At 34.4% G+C, this 16,843-nt stretch overlaps 1 pseudogene; it reads left to right on the top strand.

The window, feature by feature from the left end:
- LOC123637488 overlaps window positions 1–16,843 on the top strand; it is a 40,139-nt pseudogene that overhangs the window by 4,851 nt on the left and 18,445 nt on the right.

The raw sequence follows: 16,843 nt of genomic DNA, 5'->3' as shown, positions 1-16,843 counted from the left end.
CATACTTAATACTAAAAAATTATTCATTGTTTACCTGAAATTCACATTTAACTGGGCATCCTTTATTTTAATTTGCTAAGCCTAAAACAATCAAAGAAATATATTAGTCTTAATGTCTTACCGTTCTTTTATTGGATAAAAAGTACCACAGGACATTTTTAGAAACTGATAAAATAATAGTAATGGTTTTCTGATAAAAAGTCTTTAACATAAAAATTAGCACTGAGATGGGTTTTTAAAAAAAACTAGCATTTGTATCTGGCTGATTATTTGCTTTGGGCTACTATAGCATCAATTAAAAAAATAAAATTATGCAATTAATAAGATTGTATAGTTTGAAAGCCCATAAGAGTATCAGGAAAATCATCTAAAGTTTGAAAATTAATAAGGAAATTAAGAAAGTGAGGTACAAAATTAATATACAGGTATAAATAACTCATAAACAAAAACCAGTTATAATATTTAGCAGACAAAAAGACTCCATTTACAATAATGATTCAAAATATGTGATACCTACGAAGGAATACAACAAAGTTTGCACAAGACTCATATAAAGAACACCTTAAATTAGACATGAAGGAGGCAAATACTTGGAAATATGGAAAAGCATACTTAGAAGATTCGAAATCACAAAGATGTCAGGCCTCTCTATGTTAATTTCTAGATTCATCACAATCCTAATAAAAATAAAATAGTACATTTTTGTGTTTAGATAAGGTGACTTTAAAATTTGTATAGAAAAATAAAAAGAGACAAGACTAGCCAGGAAAATTCTGAAAGTGGAATTTAGCCCTACAAAATAGTCAAACATATTATGATACCGTAGTAATTAAAACAGTGTGAATTGTCAGCCCAGTGGAAGAGAATAGAAAGTCCAACAAGAGTTCCAAATACATACAGAACTTAGAATATAATAAAGATGATCTTTCGATTTGTGAGGAAAAGACGGCTTGTACCTGAGTTGACAACCATTGAAAATAAAAAAGTTTAGATTCATACCTCATACCATACACCAAAGAATGCATTATAAATGACTCAAAGAAGTCAGTGTCAAAGCAGAATCACAAAAATTGTTGGAAGTCAACTTAACAGTGGGAAAGACCTTTTCCAACTATGACATAAAGTACAGAACCTTTAAAGAAAGGCTTAAGGGAAACCAATAGAAAACCGGGCAAAGAATATGAATAAATGCTTCGTAATGCTTAAGTGGGTTTAGCTCATGACTGCTCTCTCGCCATACGCCATAAGAAGAGCTGCTGACCCAAGGAGGATGAGATTTGTGCAGCAGAGCTGAGCTCGTTAGTAGTAGAGCCACTCAACCTAGCCTGGCCTACATCCAAACCAGTCTATCCTCAGAACTGGGGATAAAAAATAAATGTTTGTTTTAGCTGATTTGTTAAGTAGCAATATTACGGCAATAACTAACTGATGAACCTGTTAAATAACATCTATTCAAAATTATTTATTCCTGTATTTTTTGCATAAGCGATGGATTGGAAACCTACACGTCCCTTAACAGGGGGCCGGGTAAATAAATTTTGGTACATTTACACAGTGGAATTCTGTGCTATAAAAGAATGAAAAAGACCAGTGTTTACTGATATGGAAAATTTTCAAGATAATGTTACCAAATGAAAAGCAAAGTACAAAGTAGTGTGTATAGACTGTGAATATTTGTATCAATAAGGAAGGCAGGAAATGAATACATCGACTTGTGTTTTTAAAACTCTCTGGAAGAATAAACATCATAATAACTGGTTTCTTGGTAGAGGGACGGGAACTGGTTGAATGGGGGATAAAAGTGGAAGACAGCTTTTTCAGAGTGGGCTTTTTTTTTCTTTATGAGCCATGTAAGCACATTAACGAAAAGTAAGAAATTAGAGACTAATTTCATTTTAAGTCCATGGTTGCCTTTATTTAGAGGTTAAAAAAATAGATCTGAACTGAAGTATTAGAGGAGCTCTTTTAGGAAACGGGCTATTTATCCCTCAATCTTTTCTCCCTTTTCATCTTTTTCTTTTTACTATTTCTCTCAGGTGATAGATAACCTTTTTGATTCACTTAAGAGCTGATAGCAACAGGAAGAGAGCTCCTTCTACCAGTGAGATATTAAAGGTGGGCTCAGGTCTAATACGAAGCATAAACTTTAGCATCTGATCCTTTAATTTCTAGTTTATTTTATAAACTACTGATAAATAAGTTTATCACCTAGAAAAGGAGACAAGTTTAGTTTTCATATTTGTATAACAAATTCAGGTGTGCGACTCAAGGAAGGCTGTAATATAAATCAAAGCTTATTTATTTTGGGACAAGTGATCAAGAAACTTAGTGATGGACAAATTGGGTAAGTTTATCCCATTGCACACTTTCCAAATATGCTTATGTTTTTCATTAGGTTGAAAATTATAATATTTTGGTGACTCAAATAAGTGTACTGATTTCTTCCATATATTTAAAAGTTTTTGTGATTCTTTCTATTTTAAATATTTACAAGTTGTTAGTTTTAATCTGCCTCATATAGCTTGTGAAGAATTAATTTTTAAAACTGTGGCTGATTTAAGTGTTCTACATTAAAAACCGTCTTCTTTGTTATATAAAAATTCTTACTCTTTTTCTTCCTAAACTCATTTTTTGCTAAGCGGTTTCATAAATTATCGAGATAGCAAATTAACACGAATTCTCCAGAATTCCTTGGGAGGAAATGCAAAAACACATATTATCTGCACAATTACTCCGGTGTCTTTTGAAGAAACCCTTACAACTCTCCAGGTGAGTTCGATTTTTATCTCAACTTAATATGCAAGAAGAAAAATTACCTACTAAAATTAGGCATAGGTTTTTTAAATTGATTAATACATTTGTTATAATAAAATTGATGTGTTATCGACTAAATAGCATTCCTTAATTTAATTTTCCCAGACTTAATTTTTATCTCACCTCCATGATTTTTGCCACATCCAGCACTATTTTACTGAAATGGACTTGATATTTTTCTTTAAATAACTCACTTTTTATACTTAATGTATGATAAAAGGAAACTTTTATATCAATCCTATCAATGAAAAACTACTATTACTTGCCACAAATAGAAGGTAACAAAAAAATTGTGTATCTATAACAAAATAATTCTTAAATTCCTGCCACCTAACTGTTTACTTTGTTTGCTCTGAGCCAAAGGCCTGCATTTACTGTTTTAAAAAGGAAAGGAAAAATGAGAAATGTCAGTAGAATAGCTTTTTCAAAGAAGGATTTGATGTTATTTAATGGTCACCTTCAGGTACCCACTTAAAGTTGCTTGTGGTACTCATACTCTGAAAAGCATTGCTTTAGCTGTTGAGCACTGGACCAAGGTAATGTCAGAGGTACAAAGATAGAAAGTGGAGTCCCTGGCTTAACAGAATTTATGAACTCTGTGACAAGGCCGATAACACTTGTCTTCTAACGTGATTGCCTTGGATTAGTAGTTAAGTGAGTAATAAGTAGGATGGAGTTAAAAGGAAAGAGAGAGACTTTTGGCTGGAAGCAAAACTTCAGAGTAGAGGGAGCATTTGCTCTGGACCTTGAAGGGTAAATGGTATCCCAATAAGCTGGTGTTTGTAGGTTCTCTGTTAGTATCTGTCTTCAAAATATCTTTTTTCTTCTGAAGACTATTGGCCAGGGTATGTTACAGAGCACTGTTGTAAGAACATGGAATGTTTCCTGTGTTCAAGAGCATTAAGCCAACTAGAAAGATTGGCTTTCTTTCTTTTAAGAGAATTGAGTACAAGAAACCTAAATATTAAGTTAGAATTTGTTTTAGTGTTGAGCACTTAACACTTTGGGTTTTGTTTTTTTTCCCCCCAGTTTGCCAGCACTGCTAAATATATGAAGAATACTCCTTATGTTAATGAGGTCTCAAGCAATGAAGCTCTCCTGAAAAGATATAGAAAAGAAATAATGGATCTTAAAAAACAATTAGAGGAGGTATGTGTGAACCACTTATTTCAGTAAAGAGCAGAAAGTGATTTATAATGGCAATCTGCCCAAATGCTCAGAGATTCCATCTGAGTTGCTACAACTTAAGTTTAAAACAGTTTTTAACCAAGAATAAATTAATTCATAAAAATTTTAGTTAAATTTACTATAAACTATAAGATTTGGGGGTTTTTTTAAATTATTTTAGATTTTCTTTTTTTTATTCTTACTTCAGCATATTGTGGGGGTACAAAAGTTTAGGTTACGTATATTGCCCTTGTCCCCCCACACCCCCGAGTCAGAGCTTCAAACGTGTCCATCCTCTAGACGGTGCCCATCGCACTCATTATGTAGGTATACACCCATCCCCTCCCCCCACATCTGCCCAACACCCGATCAGTGTTATTCCTAAATGTGCTCTTAGGTGAGGATCAGTGAAACCAATCAAATTAGATTTTCTTTTTCATCTTCAAAAGACAAAATCTGAGATTATGAAATGGGCCAGGTAGAGATATTTAAAACTTTTCATAAATACATATGAATTACATTAAAAAGAGAGACCATGTATAGTTATTTATGACTACTTCCTATATTTTTATGTAATCCTGAGGTCCCCTTCTACCCCTAAGATAGCAATCTAATAATAAGCATAATCACCTATCATTTTAGTTCATTTTAACCATCATGGTCCCTTATTTTATAAAAATTTTACATGTTAGTGATCTTTTTAAAAATGAGTTAAAATATCAAGTGGTAATCTTAGGAGAACATCTTACCTTTACTGTGGGTATTCAAGTCTGTTTTATGACTTCTGCCTATTATTCATACATTCTTGGCAATTAATAGAATTATTATAATAGCATTATTATTTTATACATCCATATAGAATAGTAAGAAGAAATGTATATTTTACTTTATTACAAGTTTGAGAAATGATTATGATAACTCTACTTTGGTTTTCTGCAGTTAGGCCATATGTTATTTCAGTGAAATTAAAATTTTCATAGTGAGAATTAAAATGCACATAGAAATTTAATATTCTGTACTTTTAAGCTACTTTGAAGGTTTTAAAATCTAGCTACATTTATTATGTTATAGGTTTCTTCAGAGACTCGGTCCAAGGCAATGGAGAAAGACCAATTAGCCCAACTTTTGGAAGAAAAAGATTTGTTTGCTTCAAAAAGTACAGAATGAGAAAATTGAAAACTTAACACGGATGCTGGTAACCTCTTCTTCCCTCACATCACAACAGGAATTAAAGGTAAAATTTAAAAGATGACTGCTTAAACTTGGAGTTTGGGATAGAATTGATATTTCTATATGCTAATAATATAGTTATGCACTTATCTTTTCATACAGTATATTCAGGAAACCCGGAACATTTTGTGCGTTTGCCTACACGTCAATTACACCTAAGAGGTTCATTGAAAATACCTGATTCCCACATGTAAAGAATTCTAATTCAGGATGCCTGGAATACAGTTAAAGAATCTATTTGCAATATTCTTCTTAATAAAGTCTAATACAGCTGATGGGGTGATTGGAAACTACAGGTTTCCAGGCTATGTGGGAATATTTTCTATTTAAAAAACAGAGATATTAACTTCAGGAAAATTGATCCAGAATATAAATCAATGTAGTGATCAAATTCTGGCTTCCAGCTTGTATACTTTTTTTTTTTTTTTTTTTTTTTTTTTTGAGACAGAGTCTCACTTTGTTGCCTGGTCTAGAGTGAGTGCCGTGGCGTCAGCCTAGCTCACAGCAACCTCAAACTCCTGGGCTTAAGCGATCCTACTGCTTCAGCCTCCCGAGTAGCTGGGACTATAGGCATGCGCCACCATGCCCAGTTAATTTTTTCTATATATATTTTTAGTTGGCCAGCTAATTTCTTTCTATTTTTAGTAGAGACAGGGTCTCGCTCTTGCTCAGGCTGGTCTCGAACTCCTGACCTGGAGCCATCCACCCGCCTCGGCCTCCCAGAGTGCTAGGATTACAGGCATGAGCCACCACGCCCGGCCAGCTTGTATACTTTTTGTTATTAATAGGGTAGGGGTTTATTCATCCAATAGACATTTTCTGGGGTATGAGAGTTGTCATGGTTAAGAGAATGGCCTCTGGAGCTGGATTGCCTGGATCTGAATCCTGGTTTTGTCAATTTCTAACTCTTGACTTTGAACAATTTCTTGAATTCATTTTGTTGCTGTTGCCTTATCTGTGGGGTAGCATGATACCTACCTCGTAGGGTTGTTGTGATAACTAAATGAGATAATACATAGAGTGTGCATAACAGAACGCTTTCCACATAGCAAGTTCTCAATAAATGTATGCTATTAACATTACTGTGAATAGGCATATGTACAAGCTGCCATGCTAGGTATACAGAAGACACTCAAGAACTGTGGGTTGACTGAGTGATGAGTAGGAAATAGCCCAACGGATGGCTTAGGAAGAATGTCCCAGGAGGAGACCTGTATGTACAAAAGCTTGGGGTTGTGAAGCAGCATGATATGTATTCCTTGGACTCAAGATTTTCTGGTGGCAGGAGCATTTTAAACCACATTGAGGGATTTAAATGTGACATTATGCTAGGGACAAAGAAAAGCCATATATGTGACATCAGAATTGCGGTTTAGAAAGATGTGGCTGCTGTGCTGATCACGTTGGCTGGGCCTCCACATGGATTGTGGCTCTGGGAAAAGAACGAATTGGATAAATTGGAGAGCTGTTTGAGAGGCAGACTCACCAGGACCTTGTGATTGGCATTTGGGGGCAGGGAAAGGGAGATGTCCAGAATGACACGCAAGTGTTGCTGGCCGTCCTGGATAGCAGGTGGCAGTACTCATTGAGTGAAGGGACACTGAATGAAGAGCAGTGGAGATGCTGAACATTTTATTTGGTACTTCTTCAGTTTGAGATGGCGGGCAGTCGAAATGAAAATAAGGTAGAAGAGCTAAGAGTAGTTAATTTGGGCATTAACTACTACAGATCTAAATTAAAGTCATGGGAATGAATGAGCTTGTTTGGTGAGCATGTTGAGAATGAAAATAATAGAAGGCCAAGGGCAAAATCTCAAGAAATTACTTTTCAGATGAAGGCAGAAAAAGAATCAATAAAGGAACCCAGGTTTAGCTCTAGAATTAAGAATGAAACCAGGTGAATATGGTAACTAAGGAAAGAGAATATTTCAGGCAGCTAGTGGTCAGGGGTGTCACAGTCTGCCAAGAAGTTAAATAAGATAAAATAGACAAAAATTCTTTACATTTAGAAACAAGGAGCTCATTTGCAAATGTAATTTGAGTTATGTGGTGGGGGTGAAAGCCAACTTACAGGGTGTTGAGATGGTTCATAGGGATGGGGTCTCGAATATATTCGAAGGAATTGGCCTTAGATAGGAGGAGAAAGACCTCTTGAATTGTAACAAACACAGAGGAAAGGACAGGCCTCCGTGCAGGTAGTACTTCTATAAATTTAAGCATACACTTTCATTGTGGAAGAAGTTTACTTTTTCTGCAGATGTGGCAGGTGATGGTAGAGTCACATGTTTGCAGAGATAGTAAGGGTTTGAAATAGTCTAGCCTTTGTAGGTAATGGAAAGGAAAGCTGACAGGGGAGAGGAGCCCTGCCATGGAGCATTAAGGACCCGATTAACGTTGGCAGCCAGTCTTCTGGCTTTGTGGCTCTGTCAGTGCTCAGGAGGCTGATAAAGGCTCAGAACGCAGTGTATTCACCTGGGTATACATTGTGTGGTATAGGTGTGAGGCACAGAAAATGGGGCAAATAATGAGGATATTGACTTCAAATGTCAAACGTGATTAAAATAATATGGAATCTAAGATGATGAGATGAGAAGCAAGAGGGAGCTGGCTAGAAGAAAGTCACATAACAAGGGAATAGAGTCCCTGGTAAGCTAACTAGCTGTGATGGGATTAACCCAATAAATGAGTTGGAAGCATGGCAACTGGCGTGAGAGCAGAAGGTCTAAGATTTAGGTTTATGAGTTTCAGATAATGACAAGGTCCAGGGGTGGCATTGGGAGCAAATGAGGTTGAGCTAAAGGTTATGGGAGTCAAGGACGTTTATATGACTGGGCTTTTGCAGAATGGGCTGTGGAAAATGCTGCTCATTTCAAGCAGAAGGGTAGCATGTGGGGAGGCTTGAGAGAGCACATAGTATGTTCTGGAGACAACAGATAATCTGGAGAGGCAATGTGGTAGGGTAGGCTCTGAGCTTGTAGGCATGAGCTCAGCCACCAACTGGCTGTACAACCTTAAACAACTTCTCCAAACTTGTTGGGCACCCACTTGATATATTAAAAGGATCTAGTAAGAGAATGTAACCCGTAGGGTTGTTGAGAGGATCACAGAAGATGAGATGGTACGTGTACCTAGTAAGGGGCAAGAGAATAGTGGAGACTATGAAACGTGGAAAAACACACACACTTAAGAGTCAGGCAGAGGAACAGAAAGCAGCAAAGAGGAGTGAGTAGGAAGGACAGCCAGCTGGGTAGGATCAGAAGCCGGAAACAGAGGGGTCCCTGAAGGGATGAGGAGCCAGTGGATAAATGATGAGAGAGAACAAAGTAGGAAAAAAAGAAAATGGTAGTTAGAGCGAAGTCTTACTTATTTTTAAAAAAGCTCAACCAGAGAGGCTTGAGCATTTGTGAAGCAGAGAAGAGGGAGTCAGTGGAGATGACAGATGGACAGATAACTGAAGGAACAAGTCTCCAGAGAGAAAGGAAGGAATGAGGTCAGGGGCACTGGTAGAGGCATTTGCTTTACCAAGGAAACTGGCAGGGAGTTGGCATTGTGAAGTACCCTGTGAAAGATTTATTTGCTGAGGGAAGTTCAGATGGGCTACCTGTGATATTATCTGCAATCCGTTCCTTCGCAGTTAGGGCTGGTACCCACAGGGGTCGCTGTGGTGATGGCAGCAGCAGCTGTCCCTCCTGTATAATAACAGATTGTCTGAATGGTTTAAGTCAACAACTTGCTTTCAAATAAGTCCCAAGAAAGCTTGTAAGTAACACTTCAAATAAAAAGTGAAAATTAAATAGTAGTTTGATCATATTATTATACTATGGGGTTAAACACTCATTTGAAAAGTTTGAGCATATTTTCTGATCTTGGGATGTCCTTAGACTAGTAAAATATCAAACTTGGCTCAATAAAAATTCTACCAGGTGAGTGGTTTTCAAAAATACAAACTAGTTACCTTGTTTGAAACCAGACCTCTGTGACATAATTTTGATTTTTTTTTCTTTAGGCTAAATGAAAATGAAGAGTTACTTGGTGCCTTAGCAAAATTAATAAAATGAAGGACTCAAACTATGCAGGTGGATTTCAAATGCCAACAACTATAACAACAAAAACACATAAGCCTGCTTTAACTTTATTATGAGAAATTGATGAATGTGAATTTTTTTCAAGTGGATCTTCTTGTAATTATAAAATTATAAAAGCCTCCTTATAAAGAAAAGCTAATTATAACTTAATGTGATAAACATGTTTTTTAAATAAAATGTGTATTCTGGATGTGATTACAATGGAGATTATGATAAAAATAAGTAATTTTAAGAAAGTAAATATGAAGTTCTTTATTAATTCCAAATCTCTTAAGAATGATGCACTATAAGGGAAACACAAGAGAAAGGTGTTTTTGTTTCTTCTAATCATTTTCCAATTAAATTACTAAGGATATAACATCTACCTTAAACATTGCTAATCTTGAAAGGGTGGCATTTACATAGGAATCTGTTTCAAAATTATGTCTCCAACATTATAATCTACTTTGGGGAGCATTTTAAAATCTACTTACAGGGACCAAATTTGAAATTCAGAATTTGTCCTTTTTTACCTATGTTTCATTAAGGATCTTATAATTTATCACTCATTCATACCAGTTGTCTTAAGTCACACAACAAAAGAAAGACCACATCTGTTAATGTATTTTTGGCATTCATATTCTAAGCACGTATTAGCTAATTTGAGCTTATTATTTATTACCTGTGATTGAATTTCTTTTAGAGATCTTTGACTTAGGAAATTCAATAAATATGTTTATGGGTAAATTTCTTTTTCCCCTAATTACAGCTCTCTGTTCAGAGTCTGATTTTTTGCAGTAACACTCTTGATACGTTAACTGAAATAGGGTGGAATGGAGCAACAAAGCTGCTAAATCAGGTAATTCAATGTATTTTATAGAACATAATCTTTTTGCTCTTTTTAAAATTCTTTTCTGACTGGATTTTGTTGTTGTAGCACGTTACTAGCTCTGACTTAATTTCAGTAACAATTGTGGCACTGAAGAAGGCTTCGCTCTCTCTTTATATTTATACTTGATACCTATGAGGCATCTAGAGGAAGGGTAAAAATTTCACAAGGCAAGTGTGTACTGATAGGTAAACTTTGCTTCTAGCTCTTCACTAGCAGACCTTGGTCTCTATGATGTCTGTGAAGTTTCTGTTTTGCCTTAGGAAATACCATGAGGATAAAAAGATTGATTTTAAAAATGTCAAAATTCTCAGGCAGATAGAATGTATAGATTGATACATTAGCGAGGGGTAATTTTTCCAGAAAATAAATAAAGATATGTAGTCTCATCACAACTTTAAAAAGGAAGGAATACTGTAGTAAATGATAAAATAAGTTTAGATTCCATGTTTACTTTCTAGATTGCTCATGTTCAAAGACACATAGTTTTATAATTTATTTATTAAAGAAAATTTCATTTTAATTTTGGAATACAATTGCAGTGCTTCTTATTATCATTAGTTAATGCCTATAAAGTACATAGACAAAGTGCTTTTATGTTCCTAACACATACTCTAAAAGTTTGTTGTTTTTTAAAAAATCCCTGGTGTAACCTTTTTTTTAACTTGTAGTATAACTCTTTCTCAGAATAGTAGAGAAAGTAGAGATAGGCCTCTTTGAGTATGGTAAAACATAGCCATACTCAAACCCATACTATTAGAAGTCAATAAATAATATCTGTTTCCCTTCCTGAATTCAGAGCCACCTGAAATATAAATAGGAATTGGACAGATGGGGAATTAAATTATCAGCTTTATTACTGAAGAACTTGAGGATTTGTAGCCAAATAAACTTTCCAATATGCACCCTACCTTCCCAGTTGAACTGTGCCTGTCACACACAGGCAAACGTGATTTATTTATATGATTTTTTTTATTCTACTCCTTTCAAAATAATCTATTCTAAATGAGCCACTTTACCAAAATGTAGACCATTAGAAAGTTATTAAAGAAAAGAATGGCTTAAACCACTAAATGAATCAAAGTTAAATTAATTACTTAACTAATCCAAATTTTAGTTAAGGAAACAAAGCATGTATGATATGAATTCCCTCTGATTGGAAAATCTGTTTTTGTTTATAATAGGAAAATGTAGAAAGTGAGTTGAACTCACTTTGTGCTAACTATGATAACCCGGTATTAGACTATGAACAACTAAGAACAGAAAAAGAAGAAATGGAATTGAAATTAAAAGAAAAGAATGATTTAGATGAATTTGAGGCTCTGGAAAGAAAAACTAAAAAAGATCAAGAGGTAAGAGAGATAGAAAATGTGAAACTAATCTAAACTATACTTTTAAAAGAAGTATTATCTTTTTTGATAATGTAAATATTTATTAAATTTTATTTTTAAATTCACAGATAACATTATGTTTTAACTGTGTACAGCATGTTTTGAGGTATTGTGATACAGCTAATCTAGCTAAATAGCAAATCCGCTGCCTCACACAGATATCATTTTTGTGGTGACAGCATATAACATCTACTTTTTACATTTTTTAAGAATATAATATATTGTCATTAACTATAGTCATCTACTGTACAATAGATCTCTTGAAGTTTATTCTTCCTCACTGTACTTACGTATCATCTGACCAAGATTTCCCTCTCCCCCTTCCTCATAACCACCGTTTACTTTCTCTTACAAGAGATCGACTTTTGTAGGTTCTGCACTTGTGTGAGATCATGTAGTATTTGTCTTTCTCTGACTGGCTTATTTCACTTAACATCATATTCTTCAGGTTTATTCATATTGTTGCAAATGGCAGGATTTCATTCTTTCATATGATTCAATGGTAGTGCATTGTGTCTGTATACCAAACTTTCTTTATCCATTCTTCAGTTGATGGACACTTAGGCTGGTTCCATGTCTTGCCTATTGTGGATAGTGCTGCAATAAACATGAGGGTGCAGAGCTCTCTCTGACATACTGATACAGTTTCCTTTGTGTGTATACCCAGTACTGGGATTGCTGGACCATACGGTAATTCTATTTTCAATGTTTCGAGGAACCTTCCCTTTATTATCCCTACAATCCCACCAATATTATAAAAGAGTTCCGTTTTCTCCACATACTTGCCAAAATGTTCTCTTTTATCTTTTTAATGATAGCCATTCTAACTAAGTTGAGGTAATACTTCATTGTGGTTTGGATGAGCGATGTTGAGCATTTTTTCATGTACCTGTTGGCCATTTGTATGTCTTCTTTGGAGAAATATTTCTTCTGGACTTGTACCCATCTTTTCATAGGGTTATTTGGATTTTTGCTATTGAGTGTTTTGGGTTCCTTACATATTTTGGACATTAATAGTTGGTCAGATGTATAGTGTGTAAATACTTTCTCCCATTCTGTAGATTGTCTCTTCACTCTGTTAATTGTTTCCTTTCCTGGGCAGAAGCTTTTTAGTTCGATGTAATACCATTTGTCTATTTTTGCTTTTGTTACTTGTAATTTTGAGGACTTATCCAAAAAATTGTTGCCAAATATCCTTTCTCATTAGCGGTCAGTTTAGATTTTTTATTTCTTTGTAATTCAGTCTTGGTAGGTTACAGAAATTTATCCATTTCTTCTAGATTTTCCAATTTGTTGGCATATAATTATTCATACTAGTCTCTCATGATACTTGGTATTTCTGTGGCTTCAGTTGTACTGTCTCCGTTTTCATCCCTGTAGCTAAGCCCTTGGAGAAACGAAGCTGTTTCCAGGTTTAAACCTGGGAGTGCAGTTGCCAGGTCTGCCACCTGTATGTTGCTAGGCACTCTCAAAACAACCCTCCTAGGTCTGGGGCTCCACAGGGGTTTCACAACCTCCTGCCTGAATCCAAAGTCTCCCACAGAGAGTTTTGTGTGTAATGGGTGCAGAATTCTCATGGGGGGATAGAAACAGGTAACCTCCTGTTCCGCCATCTTCCTGATATCGCTCAGAAGTATTCTCTGAAGGATATTTATTTCTAAGATTGAGATATTCAGTATCTAACCATTTTTCAGATGTACACACAATTTAGAGAATGTAAGAAATATTTAATTCATTTATGTTATTTTAAAAATAGTTGAGTCATATTTGTTTCCCTTGTGCTTACACAAGAGAAGAAACAATTAAAAGTATCTATGGGAGCGTTTGGTGTATCTGCCTCTTGGCAGATTTATCTTGAGGAAATAGTTTCCTTATAGTTCCTATATTATCAATATTTAATTTATCAAGCATGCCATAAATGTGCCTAGAGCATAGCCATTTCCTGCTGAGACCAATATGAATTTTAATATCTAGCTGACTGTTGAATATATGGATGTTGCATATTAATGGATTCCTTTTCCTTAGAAAGAAAGTATATTCCTAAATAGTTAAAACATTAGAATAACTGGAGAAGCTGATTTTGCATATTTTATTTTTCTTTCTCCATGTAAGAGAGTTATTGTGAAAATTAGTATACCTAATACTAAATAGTTTTAATGAAACTTTTAGAAATAAAACACATGACTCATTTTCTAAGTATATAATATTAATATTAGGCTACATGTCAAGAGACCCTAATCCAGAAACCGTCAGACTATAGAATCACAAATTGTCCAGAAGATTTAAGGGACTTCTTAGTGCAATGTGTCCTTAACTTAGAGTCCACAGACACTATGAAATTATTTTATAAAATTTTTAAATGCATATTCATTTTTCTGAAACACGAAACCACACCTGTTATCAGACTTACAAAGTGATCCATGAACCAACCCCCCACGAAATATGAGCCAGTGCTTTGATATAGTTAAAATATGAGTTAATTTGCACCTACTCTTTTGATTTTTGTATGGCTAGTCCAAAAGGACATTCTCCCTTTTCCTCAGTATCATTGCTTACTTTCCCACCCTCTTTTTCTTTTTAAAGAAAAAAAAATTATGTGCCAAAGCTATTATTTCCATTCTTCCTATAAATTAATGTTAGTCCTACATTTCACAGTTATGATATTCAGCGAGGTAAAAGCCTATAAGTTCTCCACAGGGTTTCATTTAACTTGTTTTAAAAATGTACTTATTAATAAAGGGAAAATTTCATAAAAAGAACGTTGGATTTCAATCCATAAAATTGGGTTTTATTGAGGGAGGTGGTCTAGTGTCATGGTTAAGAGCATGGTCTCTAAAGCAAAGCTGCCAGGGTTAAAGCCCTAGTTTTGCTACTTACAAACTCACTGCGGATCCAAACCCATCATGAATTATTGGCAAAGCCTCGAGCAGGTCACTGAGTCTCTCACAGTTTCCTGTATTTCTCCACTCTTGAGAATAGAGACCAGGTGCTCACTAAGGTCCCTTCTGACTCCAAAATTTCCTCTAATTTTTACATATTTCTTATTGGTAATAACAATATTACATAAAACTATGGACATAAGTATGGCAGCAATTTATCTAATTATTTTCTCACATCATTAGTATAGCTAGTTGATAACGAAAACTGAAGCTCATTGAATTGAGTCAGCACACTGAGAGATTACAAAATACCACGGGGTGTATAACTTCTTTCACATCCCCGCATTTCTTCCATTTTAATCCCAGTTGAGGAGAAAATTAATCCTACTCCCTTCATTTATTTTCTTTATTTTTTTATTTTTATTTTTTATTATATTTATTTGTGCCTGCTCCTCCATGGGTTGGATCCCTTCATTTTCAAATGGACACAAAATTTAAGGTTACCTAAAAGATTATGTAATAGAGACTTACCTGTTCAAAAACAGTCTTGCAGTACCTATTCCATGTCACTAAAACTATAAGTCTATGTGTAAGCAGCAAAATATGTTCCAAAACCTGCATTTTGGGGAAGAGTTTAACCAAAGGGAATAAAAGTCAAATTATGGCAGTAGGACACTGGTCATTTTCCTGGTTTTACTAAGGGTTTTGTCAAAAATTATCAAAGGTGTGGGTAATTTTCAAGTGGGAATATACTAATATACGATGCTTAACTACTAAATTTTAGAGGGAAGAATAAAAAGGGTCAAGTGTCATCATGCTGAGAAGCAAGAAAAATCTTAATCATTTTATCTATTTTAATCTGGTTTATTTAATTTTATACTTTTCACAACTTCGAGATTTAAATTAAATATTTCATTTCACCTGCTGAAAATTATAGTTGAAATCTGCAATATTTTCTTATGTAGCAATGGGTTAACTCTTGATATGAGCATATGTTTAAATCGTTTTTGGTTTTCACACACTTTCTCTTTGCTCAGCAACTTAAGCAACATGTCATTGGGAGACTACACTTTTATCTTCACAAAAGTTAATATTTTCTGTATATAAGAACCACACTTAAGATGAGGTGCTATTTCCAATGAGAAGTAGGAGAGTTTTTCTTTCTAAATGGTTATTTCCTAAATGTTTTCAAAAGTTACAATTATTTGGTCCTTCTTTATTGGTAAATGTGATTTTCTTATGCAGACAGTAGACATAGGAAAGAAAAGGTCAGGGATGGAAGCCACTTTAAATTCTAACTAGTACGAATGTCTGAGACTGTGCCATCCAATAGGGCAACTGCTAACCATATGTGGCAATTAAGCACTTGAAATGGGACTTGTCTAAATTGACTTAAGTATGAGGAAAAGAATGTAAAATATTTCATTTATGTTTTTTTAATGTGTCTGCTAGAAAATTTTGAATTACATATGTGACTCACATTATCTTGCTATTTATTGGACAGCACCAACCTAAAATAGGAATTTCAACATTATTACTAGTCTGAAATCTAAAACCAGTCAGGACTGAATTAAACATCCAGAAAATATTATTTAAACAAGACATTATTTTCTTAAATCTCTTACATACTGTTAAAATTTGCTTTCACTCTGTAAGTGCTCATCTGATTAAGAAGATTAAATACTTCTAAGGGAAAATATGTTTATCCTTGATAAGTTGTAGTTTACTTGTTTAGAACACAAAACATTTTATACTCAAATATTTAATGCTACAGATATTTTGATAGAAAGGCAACTTTAATAGAAATACTTGCACCTTTATACTTTTACGCAGTTGAACAACTAAAGCAATAGCATCATCTTTCCAATATTTCCTGTAGAATAAATCAACAAGGTAATAGTTGATAATCCCATACCTCTATAGCTTTGATGAACGGTAATAATATTGTAAAGGGACTACATGGAATGACCCTAGTCCAAACCTAGATTCCAAATCAGAACTTGTTACAAATTATGTCAGTGTGGAGCTAGATGGATAATTTATGGGAAGAAAAATCATCTTTATAGCATTAATATTTTCTATGCTTAACTTACCGAAAACAAAAATCTATTAAAAGTGTATTTTTTAAAAGTTTGATTGCCACTTTACTACCTCCTGGAAGTGGTGCATACTAATTTGATATTGACATTATTGTAACTTTATTAACAGATAACTATTGGGGTCATGCTGAATTTTTTTTCTTATTTGCTTGTTTTATGGGGTTTTGGTGATTATTTCTTATATTTTTAAATAATGAGGGCTCTGTTATGTAGTAGCTTGAACAGTTGATCTCTCAGTCCCTTCTAATTGTCTTGGATGATTCTGTTTTATTTTTTTATTTTTTATTTTTTGACACAGAGTCTCACTCTGT

Source organism: Lemur catta, chromosome 4, assembly GCF_020740605.2.
Source record: "Lemur catta isolate mLemCat1 chromosome 4, mLemCat1.pri, whole genome shotgun sequence".
In the NCBI taxonomy this organism is placed as follows: domain Eukaryota; kingdom Metazoa; phylum Chordata; class Mammalia; order Primates; family Lemuridae; genus Lemur; species Lemur catta.
This window is presented reverse-complemented; position numbering and strand designations above follow the sequence as displayed.